The sequence below is a fragment of the Tursiops truncatus genome, chromosome 16 (assembly GCF_011762595.2).
Source record: "Tursiops truncatus isolate mTurTru1 chromosome 16, mTurTru1.mat.Y, whole genome shotgun sequence".
In the NCBI taxonomy this organism is placed as follows: Eukaryota; Metazoa; Chordata; class Mammalia; order Artiodactyla; family Delphinidae; genus Tursiops; species Tursiops truncatus.
Window position 1 is genome coordinate 13,016,612 of NC_047049.1, and position 22,965 is coordinate 13,039,576.

General features: G+C 47.1%; 1 long non-coding RNA gene across 1 annotated transcript; it reads right to left on the reverse strand.

The window, feature by feature from the left end:
• Nucleotides 1-769: 769 nt before the first annotated feature.
• Nucleotides 770-22,284, reverse strand: LOC109550674 (uncharacterized). Its single transcript, XR_002177287.3, has 4 exons — nucleotides 22,034-22,284; nucleotides 16,020-16,157; nucleotides 3,727-4,024; nucleotides 770-1,516 (listed from the first exon to the last, which is right to left on the reverse strand). It is a non-coding gene; the product is annotated as an uncharacterized lncRNA (long non-coding RNA).
• Between the last annotated feature and the right edge of the window lie 681 nt (nucleotides 22,285-22,965).

Consider the following 22,965-nt stretch of genomic DNA (forward strand, 5'->3'; position numbering starts at 1 on the left):
GCTGATGGGTAAATGCCCCAGCGTTTACCCCTAGAATTCTCCGTCAGGACTGAGCTCCAATTGCTCTCAGCAATAGCCTGCTGTAATGGGACACACTTGGCTCCCTTTCCTTTCCTTCCCGGCCTTACTGCCCCACTCTACGACCATGGCTTTCTAGGATCACCTCCCAAGTCAACTGCTTGCACTCAAATTACTAACCTCGGAGCCTGCTTCTGGGGGATCCAGCCTATTCGGCTGGTGAGTTGAAGGAAAACTGGCCTGCGAGGTTGCCAGAGAGGACAAGAGGAGCCAAAGTATGCAGGTCCTTTCTGTCATTAGAGGGAATTTGTGTCTCTGATTGTTTAACAGCGGGCAGCCTCTCTTCCCCTGCCCGATGATCAACTACTCTCGGATAAGAACTGCCTTTGAACTGATTCTGCATCCCCACAAAACGCCACCCCTACTCCCGCAGAGCACCATGGAGTTCAGAGGGTTTAGAGACCATCTAGTTCAGAGTCAACTCCATGGGGTCAGGAACTTTGTTTTATTTGTGGCTGTATGCTTGGAACCTATGACACTGTCTGGCATCTAGCATGTCATATGTGTCCAACAAATATTTGTTGAATGAATGAATCCTACAAATAAGAAAACCAGGAGTCAGAGAAGGTAAATGGCTTGCATAAGGTCATACCCAAGGTTGATTGGAGTACTGGGTCTAGAAGGCAATATCCTGCTTCCAACCGGCTTTCATTACCCTCCCCAGTCTCCCAACCCAGGGCTGGTCTGATCTGATCCACGATCTTTCATTGTAACCTGATGGACACCCTCCAGCGAGGGACTCTACAAAACCTTGTCGTCACCTGGGACAGTTGCAGGACAAGGCAGGGGCTCAATGAAAGAGCATCAGCTTTGGAACCAGGCTGGCTGGGTTTGGGTCCTGATTCTGTCCTCAACATAAGCTCCGTGACCTTGACCAGAGACTGAAGGTCTCTGAGTTGCTGGGATAGAGACCAGGCCATTTTGGGGTTTTTTTTGTTTTTTTGTTTATTTATTTATTTATTTTTGGCTGCATTGGGTATTTGTTGCTGCACGCTGGCTTTCTCTAGCTGTGGCGAGCGGCAACTACTCTTCGTTGCAGTACGCGGGCTTCTCATTGCGGTGGCTTCTCTTGTTGCAGAGCACGGGCTCTAGGCACGCGGGCTTTAGTAGTTGTGTCACCTGGGCTTAGTAGTTGTGGTTCGAGGGCTCTAGAGCGCAGGCTCAGTAATTGTGGCACATGGGCTTAGTTGCTCCACACGGCATGTGGGATCTTCCCAGACCAGGGCTCGAACCCGTGTTCCCTGCATTGGCAGGCGGATTCTTAACCACTGCGCCACCAGGGAAGTCCGAGACCAGCTTTTGTTCAGAGTGAAGAGAGCCACAGTAGGGTCTGAGAAGGGACAGTCTGACTTCTCCATTTTCACCTGGCTACTCTCTGTCCCTAGAAGAAGCCTGGAATATCCAACAGAAGGTTCCTCACAATTTTCATATAAATAACCTGAAAAATAAATACAGATTAATTTTTAATCGATTGTTACCTGTAAAAGTAACTTACACAAAATATAACTGAGTGTAGTTCAAATTGAACATGTTAAAATTTATTTTACAGTTGGAATTAACAAAAGATTGAGATCATTCTGATCATATTTTTATCACAAGAGTTAGGGAGGGATGAATAGAGCCGAGAGGATTTTTAGGGCCATGAAACTATTCCGCGTGGTACTATCACGGCAGGTACACGTCGTTCTACATTTGTCCAAACCCACAGAATGTACACCGCCAAGAGTGAGCCCTAATGTGAACTCTGGACTTAGGGTGATGATGTGTCAATGTAGGTTCATCAGTTGTGACAAATGTGCCACCGTGGTGGGGGACAGCCATAGAGGAAGAGGCTGTGCAGGTATGGGGACAGGAGTATCTGGGAACTCTCGGTACTTTCTATTCTGTTCTTGCTATGAACCTAAAACTGCTTCTAAAAAATAAAAAGCTAATTAAGTTTTTTAAGTCTACCACAAAATTTGTTCCAGAAAACCTGGATTGGGTAAAAATAACACCCACAAAAGAAAATTACAACAGAAACTGCTATAATTTGTAAAACTTAATGAGGGACAAAAAAATCAGTCAGTGAAGCAAATATTCATTATAAAATCTACCTGGAAAAGAATCAATACTGATAAAAACGGACAAAAATCAGGACCCGTTTAACCATGTTCTATAGAAAAGTAATCAATCCACTAAACTGGCTTGACGGAGTGTGTCTAATCTGTCAGTTGTAAATACATCTGATTTTGTATAATTCTGTATTTTTTAAAAGTTTGTGCTCATAAAGCTGCGGTCAGAGAATTCTAGGGGTCGACAAGGTAGGATCTACAGGTTCACAGGGTCCAAATGGTGAGGTGCAAGCCCCCCATACCTGGCACAGGGCCCGGCTGCAGAGGAAACTCATCTGTTCATTCAACAAGCATTTGCTGAGCTCAGGTTTGCTAGAAACACCGAACATCTGTGATTGGGGTGAAGTTTTAAATCCCAGACCCTGAGAAGCCTGGGGTTGAGCGGGGAACCAGGCCTGGGAGGATTGGTGTGACAGAGCTTAGCAACAGCTACAGGGACACAGAAGTGACCCATCAGCTGGGGCGGGTGCTTGCAGGAGGCTTCACCGAGGACATGACAATTGAGCTGAGTCTTCAGGATGAGTCCAGTGGCTCCAAGATGACAAGGGCCAGAAAGAGAGCTCCGGGCACAGGGAACCTTGCATCCCAATGCATGAGAGAAAGCAGAGTTCAGAAACCGGGAAACCGTCCCCTGGGTTAGACACAGAGGAGAGGGCAGGACCGAAGGGTCTGGAATGCCTGATGTCTTGGGCTTTCTCCCGCTGGCAGTGAACACAGCCACATGGAGGGCTAAGTGCAGGGGTGAGGCCAGTGAGGAGACCAGGCAACTGAGCGGGGGCAGGATGGTACCAGGGGCTAAAAGGGAAACTGAGGAAGCGGGATGGGCAGAATGAAGCAGAGGGGACGAGGCGGGGGTAGCATCCAGGGCTGTCTTCCAAGGGCTGGTTAATGTCAGTGTGGGGTGGGGAAGTACCGTGACCCAGGGGTGGAAACTCAGGAGCAGATGAGAGTGAAACATGCGAGATCATTTTGGTCAACTGTTCAGAAAAATGTTGGCATCAGAATCCTTCCAATTAAGTCTGAAGAATTAAAAACAAAAAACAGAGCCTCTTCAATGATTGAGGTACCTGCAGAGGTGCAGGGGGGTGGCCTCCCCAGGATTGCAGTTAGAAGACCCCTGATCTGGGTCTGAGCCCCTCTTTTCAGCTGAGGCTTAGAGGTGGGGTGTTTCCTGGCCCGGGGCACACAGCCGGGAAGGCTCTGGAACCCAGCTCGGGGACCCCTGGGGCCCTGCTCCTTCTTCCACAGCCAGGAGGCTGAGCAGTAACGAGGACATAGCGTCCTTGGCCCCAACTCCTGCCCAGCTGTCCTTCTGGCTGAGGACATCTCGAGACACGTAAAAGCCTTGTCCCTAGAAGTCGAACTGCCGTGAATCTGTCTGTCCCAGTCCCTGGACCTTGTCCACGTGTTGGCTGGGCAAGTGCCGCATGACGTGCTGGTTCTTTGCTATTAGCATCACTCTTCCTAGAAACACCCATTATTCAAGCCCCCAGGTGCACCTGGCCCAGGTGGTAAGCAGAAAAAATTCGAGTCATACCTCTGCCATAAGCCAGCGGTGTGGGCTTTGGAAAATCATCTGGTCTCTGTGAAGCACAGATCCCTCCTCCACAAATCAGAGGTCGTAAGGCTGACTCCAGCTACGTCAAAATGCTTGTAAGGATGGAGGGAGGTAAGTAGCAAATCCATGCTGTATCCTGAAAAATCTCTATGGGAGCACAAGGGATCCACGATACCTTCCGTGTGTCACTTTATCTGCCGTTAAGTAGCAGTAACTCCCATTACCATCGCCAGCGGCCACCCTTCAAAGAGCCGTAGAGATCTGAAGCAGGATAGATCTAAAAGGAAGTGGAATGGGCAGGACGTAAGAAAAATCTTGCCTCATGTTTGTCCCATCAGACCCTTACTGAGAGTCCTTTTACCCTTGATTCAGGTGCAATCAGCACAAACTTGTTTATCTGTTCCAGCTCACAGTACTTGAGAAGAAGCAAATTAAAAGGCGGGGAGAGAACGACAAAGGAAAATTTACTGAAAAGGATGAGACAGAAACACTATGAAATGTGGGTGCAAACGCTTCACCATCATAGCCTGGAGACGTACAGAAAAAGTGCAGAAAGTCTAAGACCATCAGTGTACAATTGCGGATACTTCAATATGACCCTGAGTCACCAGGAAATAAAAACAGGAACAAAATATTAAAGTAAGTACAGCACACTCTGGTTAGGAAACCAGGGCTTTTTAAGAGATTCATAGCCTGTGAAACCAGCAGTTCTGCTTCTAGAGCGTATATCCTAAGAAAATAACCAGACAGCACCAGAGGGATGCATATATAAGATTATTCATTACAGCATTGTTTTTAGTAGTGGAAAAACTGGAAACACTCTAAATGCCCTTCAGAAGATGAGGAGCTAAAGCAGCATCTTCCATTCTCAACCCTTCTGGAAGGGTTGTTGTATTTGCTTGTCACCCTTTCCATGGCTTTTCTTTAAACTTGTCCATTCATTTTATTCAAATAAATGTATTGTCTTTAAAAAAAAAATACTACACTATCCTAAATAGAATATTAGTGTCAGTTACCATAGGTAAAAGTAACTGCAATACAAAGAAATCATATTATAATCTAGCTAGATGAGGTTGCCTGTTTAAGACTTCTTACCTAGAAAGTAGGACAGGAAGGGAAGAAGGATGGAGGGAGGAAGGTTGGAAAAGAAAGCCATGGTGGCTGCATAAGAAAATATCTTTTTTTTTTTTTTTGAGCAATGCATACTAAAGGATGCAGGGCTAAAATAACAAGATAACGGATTTGCCTTAAAATATTTCAGCAAAAAATAAAATAAAAAAGGATTGATAAAGCAAATGCGGCAAAATCTTGATAATTGTTGAACCCAGGTGATGGGTATTGGAAAGTTCCTTGCACTATTCTCTCTTCTTTTAAGTAGTTTGAAAATTTGCCTAATTAAAAAAAAGTAAACATAAAAAAAATATAAACAGGAAGATCCCTTGTTCATGGGCCACCAGAGCTGACAAAGCCCTTGTGATTTTGAGAGGAGTTAAACCCCAATTTCTGTGCACCTTAATCAACATTTTATACACCGGCAATTTGACCTTTTTGAATTAATGTAAGTCAGACTCTACAAAAATAAATAAAAATAATGATGGAAATCCATACGTAATGACAGGGGAAGGTGTCCAAGACAGATTGCTGAGTGAGAAAACATGCACTAGAAGAGTGTGTTTGGCTCCGTCCCACTTATGTAAAACTGTCAAGGAAAATCCCCCACGAATCTGTGGGCCCAGAGAGAGTCTGGAAGCCCAGACGCCAAGCAGTTACCTCAGGATGGGGTGGGTCTGCTTCTTGCCTTTTTTTGTATCTTTACGCTTGTCTGTATTGTGTAAAATTTTACTCTTTACCATTGAATAGATATCATTCTTAGAATCAGGCAAAGGCTATTACCATTTTGAGGAAAAAAGAAGAAATCAGAAAAACATTTCTATCTGTATAATGAAATGATTTAAACATATACAAAGCTGCTTAACAAAAAATTTAATTTCCATTATTATCCCGTTGCCTGTGACACTGCACATTCGCTGTCAGTGTCTGGCAAAGGTGCCAGAACAGGCCTCTGGTAAGCTGATCTCAGCACAGGGGCCTGAGCGAGAGGAGGGAGGGTGTCGGGTTTCCCTGACTTACCCCTTTGCTCACACCATGCCCCCCCCCCCCACCTGCCTGGCATGCTCTCTGTGCTTCTCTGTGGCTCCCTCTCTCCCTGCTTTAAGGCTCAGCTCCAGGAAGGCTGCTCTGAAGCCCCAGCAGGCGTTACCTGGGGTCCTCCTTTGACAGATGTCAATCTTCAGCCCATCTGCAGGCACCAATCTCCCGTCCTGTCCAGAGCATTGGAGAGCGAGCGGAGGCCTCATTCTGGGCAGCCTCACATGCCCTGCTGGGTGCAGGGAGCCCAGCGGAGAGGAGGGAGCCCAGACATACTTCCTGTCCCTGCCCTGCTCAACTGGGTGACCTGGGGGAGTCATCTCCCCTCCTAAGGTCTCAATTTTCACAGCTGTAAAATGGGAATAAATGAACCTAATAGAACCTCTCAGAAAATTAAATGAGATGACCTACTGAGAGAGTTGGTAATCTATAAGGCTTTCAATTAAAAAATTATTATTACTGTTATTGGTACTATATAAATGTTTATTGATAATGATGAGGACAGTATTAACTTTATTATCTTTCAAAAATCACTGGGACATATTCATTCTAATATTTTCAAAAATTTTCTAAGGAAATATGTTCAAAACTGCATGAAAAATTGTGTTCACAACGGGGCTTCCCTGGTGGCGCAGTGGTTGAGAGTCCGCCTGACGATGCAGGGGACGCGGGTTCGTGCCCCGGTCCGGGAAGATCCCACATGCCGCGGAGCGGCTGGGCCCGTGAGCCATGGCCGCTGAGCCTGTGCGTCTGGAGCCTATGCTCCGCAACGGGAGAGGCCACAGCAGTGAGAGGCCCGCGTACCGCAAAAAAAAAAAAACAAAAAATTGTGTTCACAACGAATAATAACAAAGATGGGAAACTGTCACCTAAGGCTTGTCATGCAGCTGTTAAAGATGATAAAATATGTTGAGTGATTGAAGAAATGCTTATGATATATTGCCAAATTTAAAAATCTAGCTCCAGAAGACTGTAACCCATTTTTATAAAAAGATATATATGTATGTCATACACACAGAGATAAAGATCTACAAAGAAAGAGAGAAACAGAGATATCCAAAACACTTCTAAAGAAATCACTGCCAAAATGTTAATAGTGGTTACCTCTGGATTAAGTGATTACAGATCACTTTCTTGGTTTTCTTTTTTGTGTGTATCTGAATTTTCTAAATTTGTCTAAAAATAGCATATATTCCTTGTGTGACATTTCTAAGTTATCTTTTAACCGTTCCTCTCCCCCACCCCCACTACCACCACCAATGTCACTGTCCAGAAGTTAATGATAAAAGACTGACTGTTCCCAGGCCCCCAGCCTCGGGCTGTGAGGGCCCCCAAGGTCACGAGACACCCCCATGGACCTCTGGTGTCTACATGGAAGAGCCTGGTGTGATTTTCACCAGTGAGTGGACACGGTGGGTGAACAATTAGCCAGCTCTGGGCAGAGAAACTGCCCCCCAGGAGGCTCACACAGGAACCATGGCCTTGGGAACAAACAGGAGCCTCTCAAAGAAATTCCCAGAAGGCGGGTCAATTAGAAAACTTAGCACCTAGGCATCACCACCCCCACCGTCATGTAATCTGATAGGCTGGATCTGAGGGTCCATGAAGGGGATAAGCAGATAGGAAGAGACAGGTTGGAGGGCTGAGACATTCCCTCCTCTCCCTCTCCCACTCCCCCCACCTCCCTAACTCGTTATTCCCCCCAACCCGGCTCTCACCACTCTCTCTGGGCTCCTCCCCAATCTGTGCCCCCACCCTAGTCTCCATTGTACAATAGTCTTCTCTCCAAAAACTCCACAGTCTCTCTAGGAATCTTCCAGAGAGATGATATTGTAAAATGTCAGAGCTGAAAATATCATTTTACTCTCTCACTATCTAGTTGAGGAAAGTGGTTCAAGTAGTTAACGAATGTGTCCAAAATCTCCCATCCAATAGGTGTAGAAGCCAAGGCAAGAGCTCAGATGTCTTCATTCCGAGGCCAGGGTGATTCTGTCCTCCACCACTTTACTTCCTGCTGTTGGTGGAAAGAAAGCCCAGTGCTGTGCTTAGGAACATGGACTCCAAGGCTGAATCCCTGGGTTCAAATTCCATGTCTGGTACATGCCACCCATGTGGTCTCAGGGCCCTAATTTTCTCATCAGGAAAATGAGGATAACAATAGTGACTACATCAAGGGTTTGTGTAAAGATTAAATGAATTCAAGCATATTTAGAACAGGACCTGGTAAATGTTATGGAAGCCTTTGCTATCTTGATAATTTTGTCAGCCAATTAATTGTGTCTATCGGAAGAAGTCAGAAAAGGGCAGAGAAAAACCAAATGATTCAGCAGAGGAAGCACAGGATCTCCTCAGAAAGCAAGAGTTCAGAACCTCCATCTTCGTGAGGAGCATGTGAGGCCCAGGACATCCACCATTCGTCCCTGAAGTATTCACTGAGCCAGTAGAACAGAGTTCAGAAACAGAGGCTCATACATGTGGTTACCCAGTTTACAATAAACATACATCTGCAATGCATGGAGGAAAGATGATCCAGCTGAATGGAGAAAAAGCAATGGTCGCCCCAACCTCACACCATACATAAAAGTCAGTCCCAGATGGGACTACAGGCCTAACTTGTGAAAGTTCAACAATGAAGCTTCTAGAAAATAACATAAAAGGATATCCTTACAGCCTTAGGATAGATAACATTTTCTTAACAAGATACAAAAAGCAAAAATCATAGAGGAAAAGACTGATAAATTGGACTTCATTAAAATTAAGAATATCTCTACAATTAAAAAATAAAAATTGAAAAAAACAATGTAGGAATTAATATTCCAAAGGAAATAATTCCTATAATGATTCAGTCTTTTATCATTAGCAGCATCTATTAATATGTAATTAACTTACTCAAAACAAATTTTAAGTTTCTGTTCAACAAAAAAATTTTCTGTTCTGTTCATTTCTGATTCATGAAGAAAGTGAGAAGGTAAGCCTATAAGACTCATATCCAGAATATATAAAGAGAGGGCTTCCCTGGTGGCGCAGTGGTTGGGGGTCTGCCTGCCGATGCAGGGGACACGGGTTCGTGCCCCGGTCCGGGAGGATCCCACATGCCGTGGAATGGCTAGGCCCGTGAGCCATGTCTGCTGGGCCTGCACGTGCGGAGCCTGTGCTCCGCAACGGGAGAGGCCACAGAAGTGAGAGGCCCGCGTACTGCAAAAAAAAAAAAAAAAAAAAAAAGACAATATATAAAGAACTCCTAGTGGGACTTCCCTTGTGGTCCAGTGGTTAAGACTCTGGGCTCCCAATGCAGGGGGCCTGGGTTCGATCCCTGGTCAGGGAACTAGATCCCACATGCCGCAACTAAAGATCCCGCATGCTGCAACGAAGATCCCGCACACGACAGTGAAGATCGTGCAGCAACTAAGACCCAGCACAGCCAAATGAATAAATAAATATTTCAATAAATATATAAATAAATAAGATCTCCTAGCACTCAGTAAGAAAAATGTCAGCAACTGGATGGAAAAAGGCCAAAGGACTTAAATAAGAAAAAGCGCTCAAAATAAATAACCAGCAAGGGAGTGCACACTAAAATCACAGTTATACACCACTACATACTCACCAGAACAGCTTTTTTAAAAATAATAAGATAATACCAAGTCTTGGCAAGTTTGTGGAGCAACTGCTAGAATCCTCTCTCCTACACTGCTGATGGGAATATTAATTGGTACAAGTACAATGGAGAGAAAGTTGGCAGGACTTTCCAGAGTTGAACATATACAAAACCTTATAACCAAGCAATTCTACTTTTAGTTGTATAGTCAACAAACAGGAGTACATACGTGCTCCAAAATGCAAGCCTACTCACGGCAGCATATAGCCCTCAGCTGGAAACAATCTAAACATACACCATCAGTGAGATGAATACATACATTGAGTGGTAGTCATACAATGGAATATAGATAGTAATGAGGATGAACAACATAATGTTGAGCCGTTATCTCAGCATCAAGCTATACACACTATAACTTGAGTGCAGTCACAAACATAAGATTGAAAGAAATGTGTCCATCCTACATGATTCCGTTCAACTGCAGTTCAAAAATGCGCAAAACCAATCCATGAGGTTGGAAGTCGGGATAGCAGTTAGTAGTCAGGGGGTAATTACTAGGAGGCGCCATGAGGGAGGCCTGTGATGGGTGCTGGGAATATTCCACAACTTATTTTGGGTAGTAGTTACACAGGTATGCTCAACTGAAAAAAATCATTTACCTGTACATTTGGGATTTATACACATCTCTCTATGTTATACTTCAAAGTTAAAACATTGGCTTAAAATCCTTTACTGAACACCTGTATATGTTACCTGTATGTAGTGTATACAGTGGTACACAAGGTAGAAGTGGCCCTGCTCCCAAGCAATTGTAGCCCAGATGTTTTCAAAATGGCCAGAGCTAGTGTTATAGAAAACAAAAATTATAACTCTCACGCCTCAAGGAGGCGCTCTCCTTGTAAGAACATTTTTCACATTCCTTGTCTCCTGTGACCTTAAAAGCTGTATTGTCTTTAAAATACCAGCTTTGATGGAATCCTTAAAGAATGTGACCCTCTCAGAATTTTACAACAAAAAAACAGAGGCTCCAAGAAAAAGGACTTGTCCAAGATCACCCAGAATATGTGTCAATGTCAAGGATCATCTGTGATATGGAAACCCAGCTGCCCGCCTCAAGCAGGGAGAAGACAGAGTGCAGGGCAGAGATGCAGCGCCAGGTCCCAGCTCTGCCTCTTCCTAGTGTGTGATTCATCCAACGAGTGTAACTTCTAGGTTTCCTACCCATGAAATGAGAATAATACCTACAAAAACTCAGAGCTGTCACAAGACTCACACTGCTACTTGAGTGTCACTCAGCTATTATTACAGTAAATAAAGGAAACTTTCCATGATTAGAAGATTTATATAAAGTGGGAGGCATTTTAAAGACTTGCCTTTGAGGAAGAAGAGGATGAAGATTCTTAAGGCTCTGACCACATTGCCCCCAAGTGTCAGCCACAGGGACAGTGGGGACTGGCTCACAGGTCCCTGGGGAGCAGGCCACCCCTGCTTGTTCGATGGGAACGGTCTGCACATCACCCTCATAGGGCAGTTCCCACCCCTACCCTAGCAGGTGCCAGTGGTCCTCACGTGACCGGGTAACAACCCACCAAACGGAGACTTGGAGCCTTCCGCCAGCTACGTGGAATCTACTCTAAGGTGAGACGTTTTAAAATGTAAAACAGGGCTTCCCTGGTGGCGCAGTGGTTGAGAGTCCACCTGCCGATGCAGGGGACACGGGTTCGTGCCCCGGTCCGGGAAGATCCCACATGCCGCGGAGCGGCTGGGCCCGTGAGCCATGGCCTCTGAGCCTGCGTGTTCGGAGCCTGTGCTCCGCAACGGGAGAGGCCACAGCAGTGAGAGGCCCGCGTACCGCAAAAAAGAAAAAAAAAATGTAAAACAACGTCAGCAGGGCCGTGACCCAGAAGGAGAAGTGTGCCCTGGCGGTAGTTCTCAAGCCCGGCCGCACACCAGACTCACCTGGGTAGATAGAGCAGCAGCTGGGCTCAGGTGGGGTACAGGCATGGGGCCCTTTGAAAGTGGCCCCAGGTGATTTGAATGTGTGCATCAGACCTGAGAACGGCTGACCTTGCCCCACCCCCGTGGTGTCCATTTCCCCAGGGACAGGCCATGCCTGTGAACTTCAGGAAGGCATTGCAGGAGGTGGAATATAGATGGTCTTTTCTTAAGGAGGAGCATCGTTGTTGGGTGAGACTGCCGCTGGGCCCCAGAGCAGCTTCCCACAGGGTCCATTCCCAATGGTAATTAAGATGAAAGGCTGGGACAAGGAGGCAGGGCACAGAGAAAGTGGAGGTGGCGGAGCAGAGGACCCACATGGGTCTACCCACCTTCCACGGTGCCTTTAGGACGGTGAGGCCACTCACTCACGAGAGGGACTGTGACTTACACTGATGCAGCTCACCAGGCGCCAGGCGAGGAACCTCAGGCAAATGAGTCCTCAAGTCCTCCGAGCCTCAGTTTCCTCGTGTATGACTCGGGGAAGAACACCTCCCCCCCCACACACACACCCACTCCATCCCCGTGCAGTAGTGCTGATGAAATGGGATGACGTCGGCGAACACAACCACTAGTGGTTCTAGAACCCACTCCTCTTACGTTCAGCAATGTGAGACTCACATACGATGTGCTGGTCTCATGACTTCGGAGGCATCCACTGCTCTGAGACCTCACACAGGTGGACCTCATACAGCTAGAGGCAGGATTTGAACTCGAGCTTCAAACTTCAGAGCGCAGGCTGTGAGCCTCTGGCTTATACTGTCTCCTTCAAAATGTGGGAGCCGTTATCTCATTATAAATCACGTCTTCATTTTCATCAACTTGAATAATTATTGACCTCTGTGATTTGAGCACAGATTGAGAGCCTGGTGGGAAGACCAGCTCCCTGGACTCCAACAGAGAGATGGATGAGAGCAGGTGGTCTCTCCTCTGTGGGGCGGACACCCAGCCATGAAGCCCTTCGCTCCAGAGAACCCTCTCCCATCCTCTCCCGGACTAACCCCTCCCCCCTCCCTAGCAGGTCTGTCTTCACCCTCCGCCAGTGACAGATTGCCAGTTTCCTGAGATTAAGTCATCCCAGAAATACCCTCAGCCCCAGGTTAGAAATTTGTGTGTCATTTTGGATACAGATGATCATTTCTAACTCCTCCAAAGGCATTAATAAAGTCTCCTAATTATTATACTTTAATCTCTTTTTAAAAATACAACATGCACATGCGTATCTCACACATGGATGGCGGGATACTTAACAACGACTATTGCCAAGATTCCGGTTTCTGCTGTCATCATCTCCCAGCTGAGCTGCTGTGATTTGCTCTTGGCTGGTCCTCCTTCATCTGTCATATCATTTGTCCTCTTCAAAATTTGGCCTCACATTTGTGTTGACCCTTCCCAGGTCTCTAGTTACCACAATAATGGTAATTACAGCACTTCCGCTCACCTGTTTGGGGTTAGAGGCCCCCCCCCCCAACTGCTGTCCTGTTGTAAAGGACTTCTCATATCAGCCCCTTGGAGATAAGGCTGCACCAGCCTACTTCAATGTCCCCCATACCCCAATGTCACTCAATTATTGGTCACCCTGTGCAGTGTTTCCATAATCAAGTCTTCAAACCGCTTACCTCCCGACTTCCCCACAGAAACATCAGCCACGCTCGCTCTCCTGTCACCAGAGATATTCTGTGTGTGTTCAAAAGTCCCTTGGCCTGCCTGTTATTTCAGCAATAGTTTAAGCTTGAAAGCAAGATCCACAGCTGAAAACATTGCTCAACAAAGCAATAAATCATATCATCTTACATCATTCCCCTGATCCCACACCTCACACTGCTGGACTCCTCGCAGACTCAGGGATTCTACCTCTAAGGCATGCTCCAAGGAAAGAACAAGGGACTTTCTGCCTTTTGTTTTGTTTTACCAAAGAGATTTAATGTTTCCCTTTACACAGTTAGGCCTTCCTTGTGTGTGTTCAGTACTAGCTCCTGCCTGCCTTTATTTCTGGTGACCAAATGTAAACGGCTCGCCAGAAGGTGTTAGCTTGTTAAGAGTGCGCTAACCAATTGCTCAATCTTGGTGGCTTCAAACAACAGAACTTTATTCTCTCACCGTTCTGGAAGCCAGAAGTCCAAAACTGAGGTGTCAGCAGGGTCATGCTCCCTTCAAAGGCGCTAGGGGAGCATCCTTCCTTGCCTGGGAGCTCCCCGTGTCTCCCAGCGTCCTCTGGCTCCAGCCTCTGCCTCTATCTTCATGGCCTTTCTTCCCTCTGTGTCTGTGCCCTGTCCTCTCCTTGGAAGGACACCAGTGATTGGATTTAGTTAGGGCTCATTCTAAATCCAGGATGATTTCCTCTCAAGATCCTTAATGAATTACACATCTTCAGATTCTATTTCCAAAGGAGGACATATTCTGACATCTGGGTAGAAACAGATTTTTTTTTTCGAGGTAAGGGTGATACTATTAGATCCACTACACAAGAGGTGGAAGGATATGGTGCTCTCCTCCCAAGATTCCAGTCTAAATGCCCTGCTCTCTGCCCACCTGCCCCATCCTCCTCCACAGACAGCTGCATACATTTTCTTTGGTTGGTTGTAACATATTTTTTTAACCGCTGGGAGTATTACGTTTCGATTGGTGTGAAAGGAGCAGTTGCTCATCAGTCTCCCAGTCTGTGAAATGGAACCAGCAATGCCTCTCTGGCAGTTGTCGTGAGGTGTGACCAAGCAAACGAAGGCCAGGCACCTGGTGCTGGCCTGCAGGAGGTGTTCAGGCTGTGATAGCTTAGCCCCCAGGCTCAGGTCCCTGGGGCCAGCATGCCTGACGTGAAAACTGGGTGTTGGCCACACTTAACCAGTAAGGTGAGGAAGAAGCTGAAAACAATAGCTGAGTGGCCATCGGGCTCTATTTCACTTCAGCAGCTACTCCGAAACCCACCATGGGTGTTTCTCCAACTCCTCCCAACCTCTTCTGGTCCTGACAGGTGGTCAGAGTATCACATCCATTCTGCAGATGAAAAAACTGAGGCAGGGGGAGTTAGACGTAAGTGGCTTGGCCAACATGTATGTTAAAATCTTGAGGGTCTAGTTTCAAGCCAAGGGCCGTGGTAGGAGGTTTGCAGCTGGATCTGAGGTCTGAGCTGGGGTTCTGGGTTGCCAGGGGTGCTCTGAGAGCAATGAGTTACAGAACCAGCCAGAGGAGTCAGAGGCCAATTCTATTTTTTGTTTGCAAAGACCAAATGTGCTCCTCGTCTTGGGCTGTGTCTGATTAACGTCAAAACGGCAGAGAAATGTGGAAAATGAAGTCAAAACCATTACTTGTTTTTTTGTGAGGATGGAAAAAACCCAAAGATGTGAATATTATTTCTTTTTAAATTTAGTCACATCTATTTATACATATAGACACATGGAATTAAGAGTTGGAGGCTGGTAACCAAGCCTTAAAAATATCACCCCACCCAGAAGAGAAATATGATCTTCGGGGTCCCTGTGTCCAGAAAAACCCTAGACAATCCTCTGGCTCTCAAGAGATGGAAAGTAATTGGTTTGGAGAGTTTTTATTTTAATCATTTTTAAGTCAAGGAGGTTTGTGGTGAAGGAGGAATCCCTTTCTAACCATCTCCACCTCGACCCGTTTCAGCTGCATCCACAGCTTCGTTCTCATGAACAAGATCCCAGGAACTCAGAAAACTGCAACAAGGGGGTGGGGGGTCAGAGTTCAATCTGCCTGAACTTTATTTTCAATCCAGGACTCCGTTACGCCAACCAGCTCTCAAAGAAGCAATCAACTTGCCCCGTTTTGCATTTGTTTTCCTGTCAGTTTTGTAGCTGTTCATTATGTGTGAGGAGAAATGAGGGCTTGTGTATAAACACCACGGTTGAACAAGGAGCATATTTCTTTCCCCATCTCTAAATCTGGACCCTTCCCCTTCTCGCCAGTGCTACAATTTCCTCTGGCACTTGAGACAGACATATGTTATTTTCAGTTCCACAACTTTCTTGTTCGCTGTATCACTGCACACATGGCCCAGGCACTGCAAATATAAATACATTGTGGGCGTCTGCATTTCAACCACTGGACTCTCGCCACTTTTTTTTTTTAATGCAATGTAACTCAAGTGGATTGTCATCACAGCCAGGCGGCGTGACAAAGTCCTCCAACAAAATCAACATTTCCCAAGTCCAGACCGCCATCCCATCCCAAATTCTTACCATTTGCCATCCACCCCCGCAAATCGGCAAATGCTCAAACCGGCTTCAGCGGGCAGAATCCTACAGTGATCCTCCTATTACTCTTACCTGACGATAAAAGAGCCTAATAAATGAATACGCTAATTGGGCTTTGCGAAGATAGACCTTCCCCAGCAGTACTTATTGCCACATGATAAAAACCCATGACAAGCTTCAGCTGTGTGGAGACTCTAAGAATAAATAAGAGGTTATCTGCAAATTCAAACATGCTGAACAGGTTGGCGCTCTTTCAGGTAGCAGTGGGTTTAGGCCGGATGTCAAGATGTGGGAAAGGGAGGCCTTTTAATACTCACTCCCTTCTGCTGAGGTATGTACCAGGAGCCGGTAGCAGGGCAGCAGCACATGGATATACAGACAGATGTTGGATTTTTCTCCCAGATCCTGGAGAATTTGCAGATGGCCCCCCACACAGGAGACGATGGAAGGTAAAGCTGTTGAAAATAAAAGCAGCAACTTCCATTTAATATGTGCTTGCTCCAAGCCATACCCCTTATCTCATTTCAGTGTCACAAATAATTATCCCCACTTAACAGACAGAGAAACTGAGGCTAATGAAAACTGAGACCAATGAAAACTTTTGCTAAGGTATTGTCCCTGTGAGTCCAGGACTGTGCACCCTCTGCTGACTCCTTAAAAAGTATTTGGATTTATCAGGGGCATGCATTCCATATTAGTTGTTTTATCTAATCTCAGAAAACTCTGTAAGGTAGATATTATCAGCATTTTACGGATGGGAGGTTAAAGCCCCGAGAAGTTAAGTAACTTGCCCAGGGCCGCTCGGACGATAAATGAGCAGAGATCTGAACGAATGTGGTCCAACTCCAAAGCCCGTGACCTAGAACATGGACCAGGTAGTAAATATCTTAGGCTTTCAGTTCATGCAGTCACTGTCACAATGACTCAGTTCTGACCTGCTAGCTTGAACACAGCTATAGACAATATGTGAATGAATGGGTACAGCTTTGTTCCCATCAAACTTGATCTACAAAAACAGCTGGATGGATTTGGCCAAAGGGTTGTAGTTTGCTGATCCCTACTCTAAAACATTATAGCCGGCATATTACATCCATGGTCAAGGCCAGGAAACTGAGCACAGGGCTAGAGGCACAGAAGCTGAGCACAGGGCTAGAGGCACAGAAACCGAGGCATGGTCTTTGTTTTCCCTGACCTCGTCTTCTGTTACTCTTCCCCTGACTCTCCCTGCTCCAGCCGCATAGCCTCCTTGCTACTCTTCAAACATACCTGCATCCTACTGCCTCAGGGCCTTTGTGCTTGCTCTTCACCCTGCCCGGAGCAGCTGTCCTTTCAGATCTCTTCATGGCTTACTGCCTCACCTCCTTCCTTTTTTTGCTCCACTCTCAACTTACAGTAAGGCCTTCTCTGACTACCCTATCAAAACTTGCAGCACATACCCAGGCTAGTATTTCTTCTCTCCCTCCTCTGCTTTCTTTCTCTCCATAGCACTTATCACCATCAGATAACGCTATCCTTTTACTACTACATTTCGTTCATTGTCTGTCTTTCCCCCCACCACTAGAATGGACACTCCGGGAGGGTAGCCATTCTTGTTTTGTCTGTTCGGTCACTGCAATCCCTTCCCAGGTCCTAGAACAGTACCTGGCACAGTGAGTGCCCAATGAATATTTGCTGGATGACTTAATAAATTTTGGACTGATGGGAAGTCATCTTTAGAGCAAGCAGAACTTGGACCCGGCAAAGCTTCCCTGGAGGGCAGGCACTTGTGATGATTTCTGGGCCCACTGGGGCACTGCCCAGGGTGGAGTCGGGGCCCCAGCACTTCTCAGCAGCTTGGCAATGTCTCCGTTGACCATACAAAGTATAGCACCCATGGGGGTGGGGGGACAATTGCTGAGGAACAGGGGAGCTGAACAACCACCATGAAATTTCCTGGGCCTCATCATCCCCCACGCTGACCTCTGCCCATCTGAGTGATTGTTCGATGCTTCTGAAGCCCTTTGAACTCACCCTTCCTCTGGGCACGATTGCTATCTTTCTGGAAGGGAATCATTCATTTGACACCCTGTTAGAGGTAACGGATGAGTCAGGAGGCAAGCTTGGGGATGTTTCTCAGCAGCCTCCACCAACCCCATCTCCACCAGAGGCTGGGGGAAGCCATTTAGGTCTGTAACCTGACACTGTGTTTTATGAATGAACTAATTTTCCATAGGCACCTTCAAGCTGGGAAACATCCCAGAGGTGGACTGACCTTTAACATTAGGTGTAATTAAGGATTAGCCATGTCACATGACCCGTGAAGCACCGGACACCAGAGATAATAAATCCCCCCACCGTGGGCCGTTCCCCACAGGCAGCGCCAGCCTCGGGACCTGGGAGACCCGGCAGTGAATGTGGAACACCCGGGGCTCAAGCACCCTCCACCTCCAGAGCAGGCAAGTGAGACAGAACCGAGCGGCCAGTCGCGGACATCGTCTAACCCCTCCAGTCATGGCGTGGTCAGCAGCCTCCGAGAACAAAATCCCAGTCCTTGGACAGAGCTACCTCTGGCCCAAGACTGTGCACAGCTTCTCACATCCAATGTCCCTCTAAGGCCACAACAACCTGCGACCCCAGTTTTATATGTGAACCCTGACGCTCTCAGGTTCAATGATTTGTCCAAGATCCCTAACTAGCAAGTGACTAAACCAGAATTTGGGGTTTTGTTCTTTTTTTTAATTGAAGTATAGTTGATTTACAATGTTGTGTTTGTTTCAGGTATAGAGCAAAGAGGTTCAGTTATATATATATAATATATATATAATGATATACATATTTTCTTTTTCAGATTCTTTTCCATCATAGGTTATTAGAAGATATTGACTATAGTTCCCTCTGCTGTATAGTAGGTCCTTGTTGTAAACCAGAATTTGAACTGGCACCAAAGCCCATGTATTTCATCACAACGTCTTAAAACTTCTTAAGTCACCTTTCTGAACCAAATCTGGAGTTGGTGTGTGCATACATGGGGTGAGGGATTTAGCTGGTGTTTAATCATAAGAAGCAAAACAATCTCTGTCCATCCATGGTGAACGGAGCTAGTGCTTCCTTTCTCCCAGGGCTTAGTGTAAAACTGGTCCCAGCTGGTGGAAGGCAGTGCTGAATTGCCAAGGGGTGCCCTGTGCCAGCTCCAGGGTCCTCCCTGTCCCAGGACCGCCAGCCGCCAGCCCTAACTTCGGAAAGGCCCAGAGCGTCTATTCTCATCAGACACCACCCCTACAGCACTGCCCTTCCACTGGGAAAGTTTTAAAAAGGGTTAGTATGGTGGCCCCTCAAAAAAGGAAATGTAGAATTACCGTAAATCCAGTAATTCCACTTCTAGGTGTGTATGCAAAAAACCGAAAGCAGGAACTCAAACAGATACGGCATACCCATGTTCATGGTGGTATTATTCACAACAGCCAAAACGTGGAAACAACGCAAATGATCATTGATGGACAAATGGATAAGCAGAATGTGGTACATACAAACAATGGAATATTATTCAGCCTTAAAAACAAATGAGGGCTTCCCTGGTGGCGCAGTGGTTGAGAGTATGCCTGCCGATGCAGGGGACACGGGTTCGTGCCCCGGTCTGGGAGGATCCCACGTGCCGCGGAGCGGCTGGGCCCGTGAGCCATGCCCGCTGAGCCTGCGCGTCCGGAGCCTGTGCTCCACAACAGGAGAGGCCACAACAGTGAGGCCCGCATACCGCAAAAAAAAAAAAACAAATGAAATTCTGACACATGCCACAGCACGGACGAACCCTGAAGACATTATCCTAAGTGAAATAAGCCAAACAAAAAAGGACAAGTATTCTATGATTCCACATACATGAGTTTACCTAGAACAGTCAAATTCATAGAAACAGGAAATATTAGAGGTTACCAAGGCTGGGTGAAAGGAGAGGGGGAGTTATTATTTCACGAGGATAGGATTGATGCAAAAGATGTGGAGACGAACGGTGGTGGTGATTGTACAACAATGTGAAGGTACTTAATCTCACTGAACTGCCCACCTAAAAATGGAGAAAATGGTAAATTTTATATTATGTATATTTTACCACAACAGAAATGAACAAACAAGGGACAATGCTGTCTGTCAATCAGCCTGGTGGAGTTGCTATGAGCTGGAGGCGAGGTTCCGGGCCGGCAGGCATAGGGAACATGGGAAGCTGACCGCCTGCTGGGCGCTCGGCTGTGCACCCCGAGCAGCACGGCAGCTTCTCTGAGCCAAGCTTTGCCCGAGTACCAGGAAGCCTTTGGTTTCTTGCATCTGAGTAAATTGCAAGGGGGAGAATTAAACTGACCCGGAAGGGTAGGATACCCCGCTCTTGTTCTACACCAATAGATACCTTTTCTTTTCCATTCACTCAGAAGTACCTTGTGAACACCTGCCCCGTGCTAGCTGCTGAGCCTGGCACACACGCTGCGCACACAGCTGGGCCCCCACCCTCACAGCACCGTCTCATGGAGGAACCACAGTGCCCGTTGCAGACAAGGAGGGAAGAGGTTCTGAGACTTTCTTTCACGAGGCCTCACAGCTTGTTCATCAGCTAAGGCTGCAGTTAGGATTCTTACACAGGCCCCGTCGAATCCAAATCCCGTATGGATTCTTTCTACAAACGAATATCCCAGAAAAAGAGATGTCAGAATCCCACCGGAAAAGAAAAATAACACAAAACTAGGGTGGGGATCAGCAAGTAGCAGAGAGAACGCTCTGTTCTCTTTGCCCGGCGTTCACACCCATCCTCAGGTACAAAGGGATGCCCGGAGGGGGATCGGCCCATCCCTCCAGCCCAGCGAGGCGTCTTCATCTACCGTTTCCAGGGGCCACATGTGTGGCCTCAGCATTGTCACCATGCTTCCATCTACAGAACAGAAGAAATTATTTCCTGGGTACAAATCCAGTTTATGTTCCAACCAAAGAGAGACAGAAAGGGTCCACGGTCAACACTGGGCAGGCGTCTACATTTTTCTCCATGGTCATGGCTGAGTTAGACACTGACTCGCCAGGTGACCCTGGGCAAGCCAAGGGGCCCCGTTGTGCCCAGGTCATTACTGAAGGCAAGATGCCCTCCAGCCCTGGCGTTCCCAAAAGAAGAAAGTCACCTGTAGTCATAGAGATGCGAGCCTTCCTTCCCCCCCCCCCCCCCGCCCTCCAACCCGCACGTCTCCATCCCTCCCTCGGCCGCCTGTCCTGCCTCCTCAGTCCTTTCCTCTTCAAGACCCAGTGTTTCTGATCCCCTGCCTGGGAGGCCTTGCACAGATGTGGCGCTTCTGCTCGACCTGCACCTCATGTCAGCAGCCACCCCCCCCCCGCCCTGTCTGGGGGACCCTGTGTGTGTGCACTTTCTCTCACGTCCCCTGGGCTGGCCCTGGGGAGAGGAATGCGGCCTCCCTCTATGCCCAGGGTGCTTGACTGTTAGTGATCCCCAGGCACACTTCCCCCACCCTGTCCCTGGAGACATTTCCAGAGTTGTTTTATGATGGAGGCTGGGGAAAATCTATTAATGAGAGCAGTAATTGCTACCTTTGGGCACCAAATGCTGATTTACAACGGTTAATGCCTCAGATTCCAAAGGCATAAATTTCAGCTTTTCCACCATTTTGTCTGGAGCAAAACAAAACAGAGGGAGATCACATATCCTGGGCTACAGATGTTTGGCTACACAGAGCATTTTTCTAAGATGGGGGCTGGGGCGGGGGGGGAGCTGGGTGTTTAATTTAATTGACAGTAGAGCATCGCCAGTGCTTGTTAAGCCGTGTGCACCTACATCGGCGTAAAAGCATTCTCTGGATGTCAATGCCCATTTCTTAGGAGAGAGGAACGGAGGACAGGGCAAGGAGCCTGGGCGGGAAGGCGCGGCTTCTCCCGCGCCCCGCCCCACCCCCCAGCTCTGTCCTGATTGGCTTGATCGCTTGACCAAGGAGGTGGCAAGGCTTCCAAAGCTGCCCCTTTACTCTCGGGGAGTGGCTGTGTGTCTGAGTGGCTCAGCCATGTCCTTGGAGTCCTTTGGGAAAAAAGAGACTTCCAAGATCAAGGAGAGGTGACGCCATTAGGAGGGTGATTGGGTGTCTGTCAAAGGCAAAGAGGCTGACCCCATTTTCCTTCCAAATGAGGATCTGAGGGAGTTGGAAACTCGAAAAAGAATTCAGTTTTTGGGACTCATCCAATTAGATTTTCCAGAAACTCCTGTAAGGGCTATAAAGCCACAGTAATTTATTCCCAAAACAGCTACAACACGATCAGAAAAACACAAGCCCCCTCCCACCCCCACCCTCCACCAGCTGTTAGAAATCTATCTTCCTACCTTGGCTGACAGATGCCCCATCTCAGGCGAGTAAGTGGACTTGGCACGAAGCAGGTACCAGACAGCCCTGCTCCAGGCCCACAACCCACCCTCCCAGCTGTCCTATCAGAGATCCGCAGTGGGGACGTGAAGTAGCACAGCCCGAGTGCTATGTGGGGATCCACCGCAGCTCAAACAGCCCCTGGGATTCCAATCATTCAACAAATATTTGCCACGTGTCTGCTACGTGCAAGGCACAGTACAAACAGGCCTGAAGGAATTTCTGGCCCATTCTTAGGCCAGTTTTGAGTGAGAGTTTAACAACAGCTCATCCCTGTCTCCTGTACGATTCTTTATGATGTTCAAAACCCTTATTAAATATTTGAAAATCTCACCAGCCCAATAAGTGGACATCCCCACTTTACGGAGGAAGGATATCATGTTCAGAGAAGCAAAGTGATTTGCCCAAGGTCACCAGCAAAAGAGAAAAAAAGTAATACAGTAAGGCACAGTTGGCATTTGGACTCATGTTTCATGGTCACTGAAAATGGACTGGGGGTCAGTTAAACCATCGCCCTATAAGAGTGAAGCAAATGGAGGTCAAATATGTCAGGACCACGTGGGTCCAAGTTCTCTTTGTTATTGAAAAAAAAAATTGGGGGAGTTGCCTGGTGGTCTAGTGGTTAGGATTCGGCACTACCACTGCCATGGTCAGGGTCCGATTCTGGTCAGGGAACTGAGATCCCGCAAGCCGAGTGGTGCAGACAAAATATTTTAAAAAAAAGTTTTTTTGAATAATAATAAACAAACTTTAAAAAATCTGTATGGGATTGCATCTGTGTCTGTGACTAGAAGGAACCACTTCCCCGGCCCTGTGTGAGAAACCATTATGAGAAGGAAAAAAGAGCTACTGCTGTCATCAAACTCCAGAAAGTCTGGGCTAGAGAAGGCTG